The sequence below is a fragment of the Motacilla alba genome, chromosome 5 (genome assembly GCF_015832195.1).
Source record: "Motacilla alba alba isolate MOTALB_02 chromosome 5, Motacilla_alba_V1.0_pri, whole genome shotgun sequence".
Lineage (NCBI taxonomy): Eukaryota > Metazoa > Chordata > Aves > Passeriformes > Motacillidae > Motacilla > Motacilla alba.
This window is the reverse complement of record NC_052020.1, coordinates 56,120,179-56,133,918: the sequence shown is the minus strand read 5'-3', so window position 1 is coordinate 56,133,918 and position 13,740 is coordinate 56,120,179. Positions and strand designations below refer to the sequence as shown.

Here is a 13,740-nt window from a genome sequence, read left to right as displayed (position 1 = left end):
AAATCCAGGTTTATTACTTAGATTTCTGTTTCTTTTTTCTTCTATAGGGTCTTGAAGAATAGCCATTCTCATGTGTTGCTGGGGATGAGTTGCTCTTCTATTACAGGTTTTTTAACTAGTTATTCATAACGTATAAAAATGCAGTGTTTTCAGCACCCTGTCAAGACAGTTTCCCAGTCTCTGTGGTATAACTTTAGTTTCAAATCATTCCTTATTTCTGTCTCCATACCCAGTCACCCTGTGGACAGTGTCACAATCTGGTAGGTTTTAAACTAATCTTAATCTGTGGAGTTTTTTAACACATTGCACCATTTCTGACATTCTACTTCTCCTCATATTCAGGGATTTACAGCTTCCCACTGGGTTTTGTCTTCCACTGAGCCTCTTTCTGTATCCCCTCTTTGTCTCTCCATCCCACAGCAGCTCCAGGCTCACCTATTTGGATGTGGCAGCACAGTGGGTGCAGCCTTGGATGTAGTGAAAGGACAAGAGGGGGATGGCTTCAGACTGAGAGAAGGCAGGTTTAGGAAGCAATTCTTGACTGTGAGGATGGTGAGGCCCTGGCAGAGCCAGCTAAGAGAAGATGTGGCTGCCCCACCCCTGGAATTGTTAAAGGCTGGATGGATCTTTGAGCAGCCTGGTCTAGTGGAAGGAGTCCCTGCCCATGGAAGTGGTTGGAATGGGATGACCTTTAATGTCCCTTCAAACCCAAACCAGTCTGGGATTCCATGATCCACAGCTGTGGCTGGGGAGCCACCTGCCTGGGGGACACAGGTCCTTGCAAGGAAGAAAAGCTGCTGGAACATTCTCCTCCTGTGCTGAAGCTTTTGCTGCAGGTTTTGGTTCACATCTCTGATCTCCACCAGACATTCACCTAATTGAGTAGATTGACCCTGGCTCTAATGTAACAGGCAATTAATCAAAGGCTGACTAATCAGCTCTCTCCATGGCTGGCACCTTGCAGAGAGTCTGGGAATCACTTACAAGCTGCTGTGCAGACCAGTTTTAGGCTCTGAGATTTACAGCCAGTTAATATTGAGCTGTGGATTTACTGTAAACTTCAACTATTATAATCTCCGAAACATAATAAAAATTCCTTTACTTAGCTACCTTAAGTGGTCATTTAAAAACTAAGTTTTGTAACTGCTGTATCTAATTTCACTCAGGAGTTTGACCATTGTATTAAAATTTAGCTGAAATCTGTAGTCTTTGCTTGGATTAAACACCTTGAAAACTGATTGGCTAAGCAATAGAGTTTAAACTTATTTTTCAGTGTTTAAAAGTATTTCCTTCTCAAAGCACTTAATTTTGATCTAGATAACTTCTGAAGTTTGATACTGCTGAAATGTAAAATCTGATTTTTGAGTTGAGGTTCTCATTTGCCAAGCTGCAGCAGTTAACAGCCATTCAGTGATGTTGACTGACATCTATTAAGAGCTTTAAATTGAAGATGCACTGTGAAATAAGAGAAAACTAAAGTAGAATAAACATCAGCAAGCACTTACTCCTCCTGCACAGCCAAACTCATTTAAGTGAGTGTGTTTTGTGCTGGGGTGTTTCGAAGCACAGGGCAGTGCAGGGATGCAGTTGGAGACTCTGGCACTGTCCCAAGGGCAACAAAGCCACTGCTGACATCCTGTCAGGAGTGACATGGGGTGATTTTGTTTTCTTTTTCTCCAGCCAGGCCTATTTATGAGCTCTCTGCTGGTCCTCTGAGCCTCATTCTGACTTCATTTTTTCTGCAGGAAGGGGGTAAGCCAACTGCACTTTTCTTATTTGGTTGATGCTGAGTTTTTCTGATGCTCCAGAAAATCACGTCTGTTCCTTTCTTGTAACAAATGTTAAAACCTCTTATTTACCAGTGCTAATTCAATTAAATAGAACAAATTGCTGTGGGCAATGTTGGCTGTCTCTTAAGGTACCCCAACTTTATTTTAGTTCCTTTTCTCACCACTATGGATATCATCTGCTGATTTTTTCCATTGCTTCCATATTGTTTGATATTTGGAGCCCAGACACATTCACCTCTGCTGTGTTTGTTGTTTATGATCCTTGGTGCCTGTGTTGTTGAAGCTGCCTGATTTGCTTGGCTTTCTCTTAAAGACTTTTGTGTCCTGTTTGTCACTTCAATGACCTAAAGCATGTTGCTAGCACTGAAAATACAACCTTTATCTGCCCTCCAGTCAAATCCTGAACTGAACTACCTGTGGTGAATCCCCCTGCACAGTTTTCTGCACTCTTAGTCTTGTGGCTGTCTTTTCACTGTTTTATTTTCTTTTCAATGCTGTTAGATAATAATATTGCACCAGCTCAATATAGGAGGAGTTGCACCAGCTCTGGAAGTATTGTTGGTCTCTCTAAAGTGAGGACTCCCTGTGTTTTCTGGGGTGTGAGCATTCCCCAATGTGTCCGAGTTCCTCTTCAGCGTTCCTGAGAGTTTTCGAGAATCATTCTTGTAAAATCCATTGTTAAGGTATTCATTTCCCTGTCCTCTTCCTGTCCTGTTCCAGAGCAGGCTGGAGCTGGGCTGGGTTGGCATCCTCCTTTCCCCAGCACTCCAGGTGCCAGTTTTCCACTTCTTTTTTCTGCCTCTGTTGAGATTGGGATTGAAGGCACTTGAGATAATAGTTCACATTCAGGCTTAGATGTTTATTTTTTCTTATCTATGTTACAGTGTCACAGCAGTGAGTTCTGGAGTCTTTCACTAACAAGGCACAAAATGACTAACTATCTCTTGTTACACGGTCTTTTAAGGCTAAACTATCCAATTAAGAAATGACACCTAAATTATTTTCACTTTTAACCCAATAACTGATCACTTGAAGCCCGCGCTGTGGACTTTTCTGTCCAATTACAAAATACCACCCAAACCCACGAAGAAAGTGAAGAAGAAGGACCAGCCTCCACCCTAAAACCTCCATCTTGCTCCATCTGTATTACTATACTCTAAACCACCAAACTCCAAGTTTTCTACCCTGTGATATTACACACTTCCAATCAACTCCACACCCACAATCCCAGTCCTATCATTAAATTTTGGAAGCCTTCTCCATGGCCTCAGGTCAAATGCAGTGCTCTCCTGGGAGTCAGAGTCTGTCAGCACAGGAAGTCTAAAATTCTCAGCATCCAGAGCTCCAACGCCCAGGGTGAGCTCCAGGCAGATCCCTGCCTGCCATTCAGGAGTGCTGAGCATGGACAGGTGACAGTGCTTGTGCCATGTCAAGGTTTTGCAATAACAGCCCTGGTACTTTGAGCTCCTCCTTGGCTGCCTGTGCTTGCTCTTGCATCTCCAAATGGCTTCACTGTGTATTGGAGCAGCTGCTCCTTTTCCTCCAGTCTGATTCAGCTGCTTATCAGTGTGGCTGGGATTAGGCTGCAGTGTTTGTACATGGCAAGGGTTCTAATTAGCTAAAGTCACTCTGGAGGCATTTTTCTCTTATTTGGTAATGCTCCCAATCAGGGCACATGTTGCTGTTTGCTGGTTCCTCTTTTTGTTTTTCAGTTCCTGGGGTATTTGGTTCTGTCTCCCTCATCTCTGTCAAGGAGGGTAGGAGGTATTATGTTAGGAGGGTATTTCCCTCTTCTATCACTTTCCATGGTGGAGTGGTGGCTTTTGCCTGTATTCCAGCTCTGTTTGTCACATCTGTCCAGCTACATTGCTTTAACCCACATGCTGACTCAGTATTTGTGTTCCTGTTGGGTTCCTTCTCTAAATACAGCCATTGCCTGTGACTTTGCTTGCATTTTTGGAGATTTAGGTCTGCTCTTGTCCATACTGTTGCTTGCAAGCTGGTCTTGTGTGACCCACAGTGTTTCCATTTAGCTTGATGTTGACACAGTAGTTTGTGGACTCAGCTGCAAGGTGAAGAGCACTGATCATTTCTTTCTTGATTTCTGACAAAACCTCCCATTTTCCTGGGGAATTCCAGCCTTCCTTCATATCCTTTGCAACTGTAATTGTTTTGGTTGCATTTCTGTCAATAATCTCTTTTAATGCTGGATTTTTCTTTTATATATATAAAGAATAATCAACCAGCTTTACTTAGAAAGTCAAGATCCTTGCCACTGATTTTCAAGTCTCTAAGTAGACTTGAACCACCCTTGTGTACACAAACATTTATTGGAATTCCACCTCATGTGGAGTTTGAATTGGCCTGTCTGCTTGCTTTGTTTTAGGGGTTGATTTGCCTACTCATTTGTAATTCCTGGGCATGCCACTAAACTGAGTGCTCCAGGCTTTCCTTCTTCCCACCAGCAGAATAAATGCAGGTTGCAAGAGAGACCCTGGGGTTCTCCTGAAACTTCTACAAATTCCTGTGAACTGGACCTCTCAGATCCACTTCAGAGGTTCTTAAATTAGTGGGAAACTGTTTGATTGAAATAAGTGAGCTGTGAGGGCCAAGCCTGGGGTGAAAGTCAGAATTGGATCCAAAAACTCATTTGTGAAGTGTACAGGAGCTGTACAGGAGCACAGGACAGTGACTGCCTGGCCATCAGGCAGCACCTACTGGAATAGCAACAGGAAATTATTTTATCAAATTCCTGCCTGATAATCTATACCTTCTTTATTTGCACACTTCAGCAAGCCAGGTCAGATTTCTCTACTATGGGCTTAGTGGCCACATGGATTTTGTTGGTATTTTGGACTTGAGGTGAATCTAACCCTTTTGTTTGTGGTTAATGGCTCACAGCCTCATTTCAGTTAATTTTCAAGTGTGGTTTCAGGCACTTGGTCTGTGCTGCTTCATGGAAATTTTAGTGAGGAAATGCTGTGGTGTCCATACAAATGTTTAATTGAAACACTGCTTCTGCTAAGACAGTTTCCTCCTCCTCTGGAGTTCTGAGCCTTGTCATCTGTACCTGCCAGCAGACAGCAGGGGGATATGACTTGGGCAGAAATTTGTTGTGCAAATATTTCTGCCTCCACACCTATCCAGGACAGGCACATTCCTTCCAGCTGGCCCAGAGGAGTGAAGTACTGGGAGACACTGTCTGACCTCAGCAAGATGTGCCAGAGATGTTTCACTCAGACATTCATGCCTTGGCAAGAGGAGTACACTGCCCTGAGCTCTATTTTTGCTCTTTACTCTTTTATTTCTTTTGAATAAGACTTGAGGCTGAGGAGGGAGAATAACTCGACTTAAAGTTCAAGCAGTAGGAGATGTATTTTTTTTTTTGCAAGTCTAGAGAACGTTGAGGAAGGCTTAATGTACTGAACAAAGAGGAAGTGTGAGTTGCTGCTGCTTCTGTGCAGTTTTATTGCCATCCTGCCTTCCCTGCACATTCATGCTTTGTTCAGCCAAGTTTACCTCCAGCAAATGCTGCAGCAATAATTGTTTTGCAAAGAACTGCAATGAGAGGGGTGCCTGCTAAATGTCAGGTAGGTGGCAGGTATCCCATGGCTGCTGCTCTGCCAGGGAATTAAATCAGCCACACCAGCATACAGACTCTTTTTCTTGGCATAACTGGGCCGTGTCAGGGTTGATCTCTCATCCGGGCCCAGGGCAGGAGATGCCTGAAAGGGATCTCACTGCTTGGCCAAGCCAGAAGCACATCCTGTTGGCTGGAGGAACAGCCATTCCAGTGGCTCCCAGGTGAAAGGATGCTTGATCTTTGGAATAATGGTGTAAAGGTTTATGTGAAATACATTTCCTGGGTTTTAAAAATACCAGCCTGACATTTAGTGGGACATAAAGGGAATATATCTACAGTTTAGCTGGTGGTTGACAAAGAATAATAAAAGCTGACTACAACTGAAAATGTATTTGAATTCCTGCCAATTGTTCTCTAGCTCTTTTAGCACAACAGTTCTGGAAAAAAACAACCACAGAAAGGGCAGTGTTGAGGTGAAAAGATGAGAGTTTATTCTCTTAACATCATTGTGCTATTATTTCTGGATTACATTTTTTTCCCCATTGCAACTTTTTAAAGGAAGGTTTCAAGAATAAAGTAGAGTAAGAACTTGATGTGGGAGATGAAGAAAGGCAGCTGAGCACATGGGAATCAGAGTGGGAGACTTGTATGGTCTCCCATTTCCTTCCATAATTGTGACAGTCCTGATGAATTCTGGAGAAACTTGAATAGAAGAGGATAAGCATCTTATTTCCACAGAAAACATGTTAGGGGCTACAGAGAAAGTAGCAAAGGGAAGAGTTCAAAAGTAAGGGAATAACAAAACAATCATTGAGAAGAAGTCTGGAGTAAACAACTTCTCTGGTCCAGTAAACCTGGGCAAACTTTATTGAACTTGAGACTTTATTTTCTCTTTGGCAACCCATTTCACTCCCTTCTGGAGTTTCTATTTGGACATTTATTTTCAATCATGCAGCATTGGAAATACAGGGAATGAGGCACCCACAGACCCATGTGCCCAACTGTGCAGGCAGCCTGGCCCTGCACATCCTCATTCTAAATCAGCAGGGAAATTTCCCCTTGGCTTAGCAGATGAGACAAGTCTCCTGGGGAATGGATGGGTGGAAGTGGCTCACTCAAACCTCCTGGGCAGTGGATGGATGGAAGTGGCTCACTGAAGCCTCCTGGGCAGTGGATGGATGGAAGTGGCTCACTGAAGCCTCCTGGGCAGTGGATGGATGGAAGTGGCTCACTGAAGCCTCCTGGGCAGTGGATGGATGGAAGTGGCTCACTGAAGCCTCCTGGGCAGTAGATGGATGGATGGATGAAGTGGCTCACTCAGCTGACTCCAGTGATGAGTCTGACATAACCAGATTCGGTGTTTCCCTCGTGGCTCTGCAGCACTCCCACACATTTTTAGCCACAGCTTGTAGTATTCACATGCCCTCTGAACAGAGAGAAGCAGAGAAAAGAATGAGCAAAACAATTCTTATCTCATTTGCTGCTCCTGTGTTTGTGCCTATGTGGAATGTGTTCTGGAGATTGTTTACCCAGGGTGATTGCTTGGTTGGATTCTGGTGATGCTGTTTTGGATTCATTGACCGATTGGATCCACGTGTGTGTGTCGGGACTCTCGGGCAGAGAGTCATGAGTTGTTTAGTTAGTGATAGCTCTTAGTGTAATATAGTGTAATATAGTTGTAGTATAATAAAGTAATTAATTAGCCTTTTGATATCATGGAGTCAGATGCCAATCATTCTTCCCAGATGTTGGGCATTATAGCACTGATAACAACTCCACAGCCTGGCTCATCAGCAGCGCCACTCAGCCATGCCTCAGTGTCACCACGGGGACAGTGGACAGGCTGAGAGTCTGGAAACAGCTCTGCTGGAGGCACATGTGGCTCTTCACCAGGGCTCTGCCCAGGGAGCCAGACACCCTCTCCAGCTGGGATCCATTGGGATTCCCAGCTCATGTAAGTCCAGGGGATTGAGGTCTGCCCAACAAGGACTTTTCTTCCCTCTCTTGAGCTCTTCCTAAGTAGCTTTTATTCTGAAGATGCCAGTCTGGACTGCTTTTGGGGGATCTGCCAGGCAACAGCTTTTAGCAACAAGATCATCAGAACACCTTTTCTTTTTCTTTTGTGTTTTTTTATTTTTTTTTTATTTTTTGGGAAAAAGAGCTGCATTAGGAACACCTGCAGAAAATTGCCTCTGGGAGCAGTTTGCCTTAGAAAGGCAAGATACTGCTGAGAGCAGATTAGAGCCAGTTTACAAATTGCTGCAGGCAGTGAGGCCAGAAGCCTTTTGGTTGTGAGCAGCCACCTCTGTGTACTCTCTTCCTTCCCCTCATTTTCTGTCCATCTTCCCCACCCCTTTTCATGTTTTGAGCATTGTGAGCAGCTGGATTCAGGTGTGTGATTTTATTCTATATCTTTTCCACACTGTTTTTGAGGAACATCAGGTATTCTAGAAGCTGGAAACAAGTTTTTTATACCAATAAATGAATTGTTGGGAAGAGCTTCAGTTTCACTATACAGAGACCTTTTGCAGCCAGAGACTGAAGAAAGATTTGCCCTGAATGTTGGAGGAAAATGACCCTTCTCATGCTGGGATTCAAAATTACATCCAAAATACACATTAAAAGTAGCAGTTATGTGGAGAGTGAAGAGGATAATGTGCTCTCATGGTATATGAGGCTTACACAGAGACTTCCTCAAAATTAAGGTTAACAAGGGATGCATTGGGATCAGTGCTGTGCTTACACCTTTTGCTCTAAAACCAGCTTTTACCTCTGTGTAAAAAACCATTGGGAAGCTTCTGGAAGAGCTGCTAGCACAGCTTTGCCCTTCCAGCCTGGGATGCCCCAGACGGAGCAGGACCTGGCCCCAGGGTGAGCAGAGTTCAGAGAAGTAATGACTGGCTGAGCATGGCAAGTGCAAGGGGCACGCTGCTCCCTTTGCTTTGGATGAATGATCCTTACTTTACCCTTTTACTGCAAATCTGTGGGAATCCAGGATGGGAAATGTACATTTCCAAAGTGTATCCAACATACTTATTGCCAGACTGAATTTAATCTGAGTAATAAATGATATCTCTGTACAAGAGAGAAAATCACTTACAATTTCCAATTTCCTGATACATGAGTAACAATTTTTTTTTTTGGAGGCAAATTTGTCAGCAAGATAATTGTTTGAATAAAGACCTAGCACTCATAAGGTGAGTAGGAAAGGTGAGGCAGTAGTATTCAAATATCCCCTTTAGGAAGTGGCATAGGCTGCTTTATCTCGTTTCCCTGGCTCACATTCCTTTGGTGGCTGTCACATGTTTACCAACCAGCAGCAGTTCCTTCTTCCTTGGGATGTTAAATCAACAAGCACATGTAGAGAAAAGGGCAAGAACACCAGCACCACTCCTGTTTCTCAAACTTAGGGCTGTGCCTCTCCAGCTTTGCCAAGCTTGTGTGAGTACTACAGATTCTAAGGATTTAGCAGACTGTCCCAGGAAGACTTTTCTCATAAACAACATATTTCAAAGCTTTCTTGGGAAGTTCCATTTCTGGTTTGACTCATCTTGCTGCTTTATGTAAGTGTGATCAGGTAAGTCTCGTGTTTGGAATGTTTTTTGGCTGTTTCTTGGTGAGAAGATATCTTCCCTAGTTTGTTACTTTCAAGACAACTGCAGTTTGAAAAGAAAATCCTATGCTACCCTCACTTCTAACTTTGGATTTGCATGCTACTTTGGTTTTCTTAAAATATCTTAAAAGATCTTGGAAATTGCAAGGAATTAAATAGGAGTAAGCCTTTTCTTGTGTTTTCTACTTTGACATTGTTCTGTTTCCTGCTGTCATTCCAGATTTTATTTTAAGGCACTAGTAGACTGTAATTCTAGATCCATAATGAATAACAAAAGTGCAAATTATTTTCATTCCTGTTAAGCAGAGGGCACATCTGATTACTGTGCAAGGGAAGCCATGGGTACTTGTTTGTGACTGAGACAGGTTCAAAGAAAAAAAGGAACTTAATGGTGGCTGGGGAGAAAACAGCTGAAGGGATAAATAGTAAATAAAATAGTAAATAAATTCCATAGCTTGGCTCACTGTGTCTGAAAATATCCCAGGTACAGGCTGCCCTTTATTCTTGTGGTCCTTTATGTCGAGTGTTTTGCAGAGTGTGTGTGAGGATGTTTGCTCACGTGGGCTGGGCTGGAGCTTTGGTGCTGCAGAAGCCCTTGGAGTGCACAGAATCTATTTTAGTCCATCTCCATTGCATCTGTTCTGGCTAAGAGTTGCTCTATCTGCCTCCCCCCTTCCCTTCTCCTGGCTCTGAAGTGGCACAGCTCTGCATGTATCCCTGAGAACAGCTGGACATCACAGCTTTTGCTTGAAAGAAAGTCAGGGTAGATGCTTTGAAACCTGTTAATGCAAATGAATCCTCTGAAACAACTTTGTGGCTGCTTCCATCTGGAGAAGGCCCTTCCATCTGGAGAAGGCCCTTTCCCAGGTTTTGAGGTGCTGGGGTCCTGCCCTGCATGTTGTTTTTACAAGGGGATTATGGAGGGTGACTTACAACACCTGTTTTCTCTGAGATCATTCCTGCTCCCCATTAAATCAGTGACCACTTTCCTTTTGATTCTCCACGTCCTGTAGAGACAGATATTTCAGGCATAAGTACCAGGGCTCATCTTTCATTCAGTTTGGCTGAGCTTTTCAGTTTTTGGCTGAACTCAGGTTCAGTAAAACTGAGGAGTGCCTAGAAGAAGGTGTGATGTAGGACAGAATAAACTGGGAAGGCACACATAGGGAATGAGCTGCTCTCCTGGCCATTTAAAGTGAACTCTGCTTCCCTCTTCCTTATGCCTGCAGGATTTCATTCCTCTCCTTTGTCACAGAGCCCTGGGTTAGCTGAGCAATGATTTAAATTCCTTCCTTTCTCCACACAGCCCTAGTAACTGGTTAACTGGTTTATACCTATGTGGAGAGAGAAATATGAGAAATATTCCCAGGGCCATGGAAAAAGGTGGCAGTAATTGCTCAGCTCTTCACTCACTACATGACTCTAGAAACTGCTGACATTTTTTCCCCCCACAAGCATTTGTTTAATGGCTTTTGTTATTGTTAGAACATATTTTCTCAGGGCGTAGGTCACTTGGTCGATACCAGAGGCTTAGAAGTCTTCCACAACGCTTTCTCTCTTTGAAATCACACCCTGCTTTATGAGCAGCAGCCTTCTGCTTCAGGCCTCCCTGTTAAATGCCAACAATTCCTCCATCCTGCTCCTCAAAAACCAGAGCCTGAGGCTGGTGGCTAGCCCAGGTCCCAGGAAGCTGCGGTGGGGAACTTCTCCTGTGCAGACATCCTCTGTGCCAGCTCAAAAACCACCTGAGGATCCCTCATGCCAATTGTAGCTACACCAGAAGTTAACTTGGCAGCAAATAACCTGCGTGGAATGAAGCTCCATGCAAGATCTGTGGCTTTTGGGTTTGGAGAGTTGTGGATTCGTGTCCTCTGAGATGCTGCAAAGAATGATCCAGGAAGGAAAGGAGAACTTGAATGCCAAAGCTACATCTGCTGCTCAAACACCCTGATTTCTTTTGGCAGCTGCATGGAAAGGTCACAGTCAGGGCCATCTTTTTGGTGATTTCTTTTGGCAGCTGCATGGAAAGGTCACAGTCAGGGCCATCTTTGGTGATGTAGCTCTGGTGGTTGTTAGATGGAAACTGGTGGTTGTTCATGGGTGTGAATCTCATCACCACCACACAGAATTTCTTGTCTCAGCAGGACTGTAGAACACTCCTCTCTCCCCGCTGCTGCTCATGCCTCTTTTTGTGTCCCCGTGGTTTGCTAAATGCCAGACTGATCATCTGGATTTGTTGCTGGGCTTAAATGCAGGGGCCAGAAACCTTTAGTGGAACTTTATAAAGGCTGGCCTGGCTACTCCTTGGAAAAAAAGTAAAAATCAATGTCTGGTCATGCTTTCAAGACAAAATTAGCCAGCAAAGCTGCCCCTTTAGCACTGCCAATTAGAAGTTTTAGGAAAAAGTAGGTGTTCTGTGCTGCAGCTTGACAGCAGTCCCTGATCAAGGCAGGTTGAGAGGCACAAGCTTGTCTTTCTTTTTCTTTTTGTTCAGCAGTCTGCCACTGCTGCTGCCTGGATGTATTTAATAGGAGCTGAAAAAGGGACAGAGCAGCTTCAGAAGGCTCAAAACAAGTAGCACCAAGGGGGTGTGTGATGCCAATATTGGAAAATTCATTTTAATTCCCAAGGTCAGGGGTTGAGGCATGGGTATTGTGAGGGTGCTGCACCCTGCCAGGATGTGCTGAGTGCAGATGTGAGGTTGTGGTCTCTTACCACCTTTCTTGTCCTTTGGTACCTGCCAGGACATGTCTGTGGCCTACAAGGATCAGACAAACAACAGGTCAAGGAGGAGCCAGGGCTGTGTTCAGAGGGTGCCCTGCTTTCCACTGGCACGTGGCCCACTCTCCACAGATGGGAAATCATCTAAATATTAAGAGATTTGGTTTGATTAGCTAAATTCTCCTGTTGGCAGCACATTTCCAGTCCCTGGAGCAATGGAGATCAGACAGGTTGCCAAGGCAACACACAGCCTTCAGTGAGAGGTTTACTGTGGCGCTGTCCTTGGTCAATTGATTGAGTAGGGTTTATTTAGGTCTTTGAAAAAAAAACCCAAAGCTGCTGTCCAGCCTTTTGCTGTGATGAGTCATTGTGCCTTGGGTCAAGTTGGTGAAACTGAGAGCAAGGTTTTGTGGATGAGAGAAATAAGAACACAAGAGCATAAAGGTCCCAATTAGGTTCCTCTTTGAAGAGGTGAGAGCACTTCAATTCTGAGTGAAGACAATTTGTTCTTTTTTTTCCCCCCCAAATAAGTGAAACAGCAACTGAGATCCTCCTTTCTCCCCCCTCTCCTCCCGTTTCCTCCCTCTCCCAAATGTAAAATACTTGGTTTTATTCTCTAGGGGACTCTGTGCTCACTGTTTAATTCTTGACTCATATTGGAGGTCCTTCCAGTTTGACCTTTTGTCACTGCTTTGCTTGTTGCTCTCTGCTTCCTTCTCTGCTACAGAAGCCTTGGTAAATTCAGCTTATAAAAGTTTCCATTTCATTACATTATTCCTCCTTTTGTGTCAGCTGGGAGATGAAAATCTCATCAAATCACTGTGTCTCCTGTTGCCTGTTAATTGATCTGGATCCCAAATCAGGGAGTGCATGGGGACAGGAGCACTGTGAGTGTTCCCTGGATTTACTCACACAGCAGAATTGTGCCAGTGGTGGGCACAGCCACCTCTGAAATTTTGAAAAGGACCTGATTCAATGTTCTCACAAGCCAAGGAGGGAAGTGCCATTGTGCTGTCAGGCCTTAATTTGCTAAGTTAGTAAGGGGTTTCTGGCAGTCATAGGAAAGATTCCAAGGATGACAGGGAGCTAATGGTGGTTATGTAGGAGACACCATCAGAGTGCCCTTTTTTTTTCTCTCACTGCTGAGATGAATGTGAGTTGTTCTCACCAGTGGATACCCTGTTAGATCAGGGACAAATCACTGTACAAGCAAGATTTGCAAAGAGTCACTGCATGGTTTAACATGGGGAGCCAGGCTGGCATTTTCTGAACACGCAGGTGCTGTTCTCTTTTGAGTGTGGACCTCAGCTGGTGTCATGTAGCATAGGGAGAAGAGAAAGAATTGAAAAATAACTCTAGACACTCCTCGCTGTGAGAAGAATTCTGACCTTCTCTATAATAAAACTGAGGCATGAACTTTATAGACAGTGACTTGTATGTGAGAGGGAAAAAATTTAAAGGGTGGAGGAGCCTTTAAAAGTCTGCATTGGCATCCTTATTTATTTATCCTTTTTGAGAGGATGGCATCTGATAGATGTGTCACTGTGATGCTGCACAGTTATCTTATTTCCCTGTCTCAAAATACTGCATTAGTGATACCATGGCAACAAAGAAGTTGTCTTTAAGAAAAGAAAAAAAAAAAGGCAGTGTGACTTCAGTGTTAAAGAAAGGTGGCAGACTGACAGCCCTAGTCTTCCCTTTCTACCAGTAAGGCAGTCTTGGTGTCAGCTATGACAAAAGGTATCAGATTATGATCTCTGTGTTGCACTGTGACTGAAATTAAACCTGGGACATGATCAAAGACAAACCTACTACAGGGAGAGCAGGCTGAGGACCTTCTGAGAAAAGGGGCTCTTGTTGGACAATTAAATTCTGTTTAAATTATAAATTTTCCTAAGAAATGCATCATGTTGAAAAAGCTTTCTTAGACCCAGGTTGTGTCCTCTTTCAGGATGGAATTCTCCTCTGAGTAGTCTGTGAGAAAAAACAGCCTGGCCCCTGCTAATGTGTAGCTTTTCCAGAGGATGGAAAGT

At 43.9% G+C, this 13,740-nt stretch overlaps 1 protein-coding gene across 9 annotated transcripts in view; it reads left to right on the top strand.

The window, feature by feature from the left end:
• Positions 1-13,740, top strand: part of SYT16 (synaptotagmin 16) — a 107,157-nt gene that overhangs the window by 30,864 nt on the left and 62,553 nt on the right. For 4 of the 9 annotated variants that reach the window (XM_038139087.1, XM_038139089.1, XM_038139080.1 and 1 more), the window contains exon 1: positions 8,728-8,950. The exons of 2 other annotated variants lie outside the window; for them this stretch is intronic. The gene's annotated coding sequence lies outside the window, so the exon portion shown is untranslated. Of the gene's footprint in view, positions 1-1,680; positions 1,753-8,727; positions 8,951-13,740 lie in introns of those variants that run through there. 3 more of the 9 variants (XM_038139082.1, XM_038139081.1, XM_038139084.1) reach the window with 3 other exon arrangements.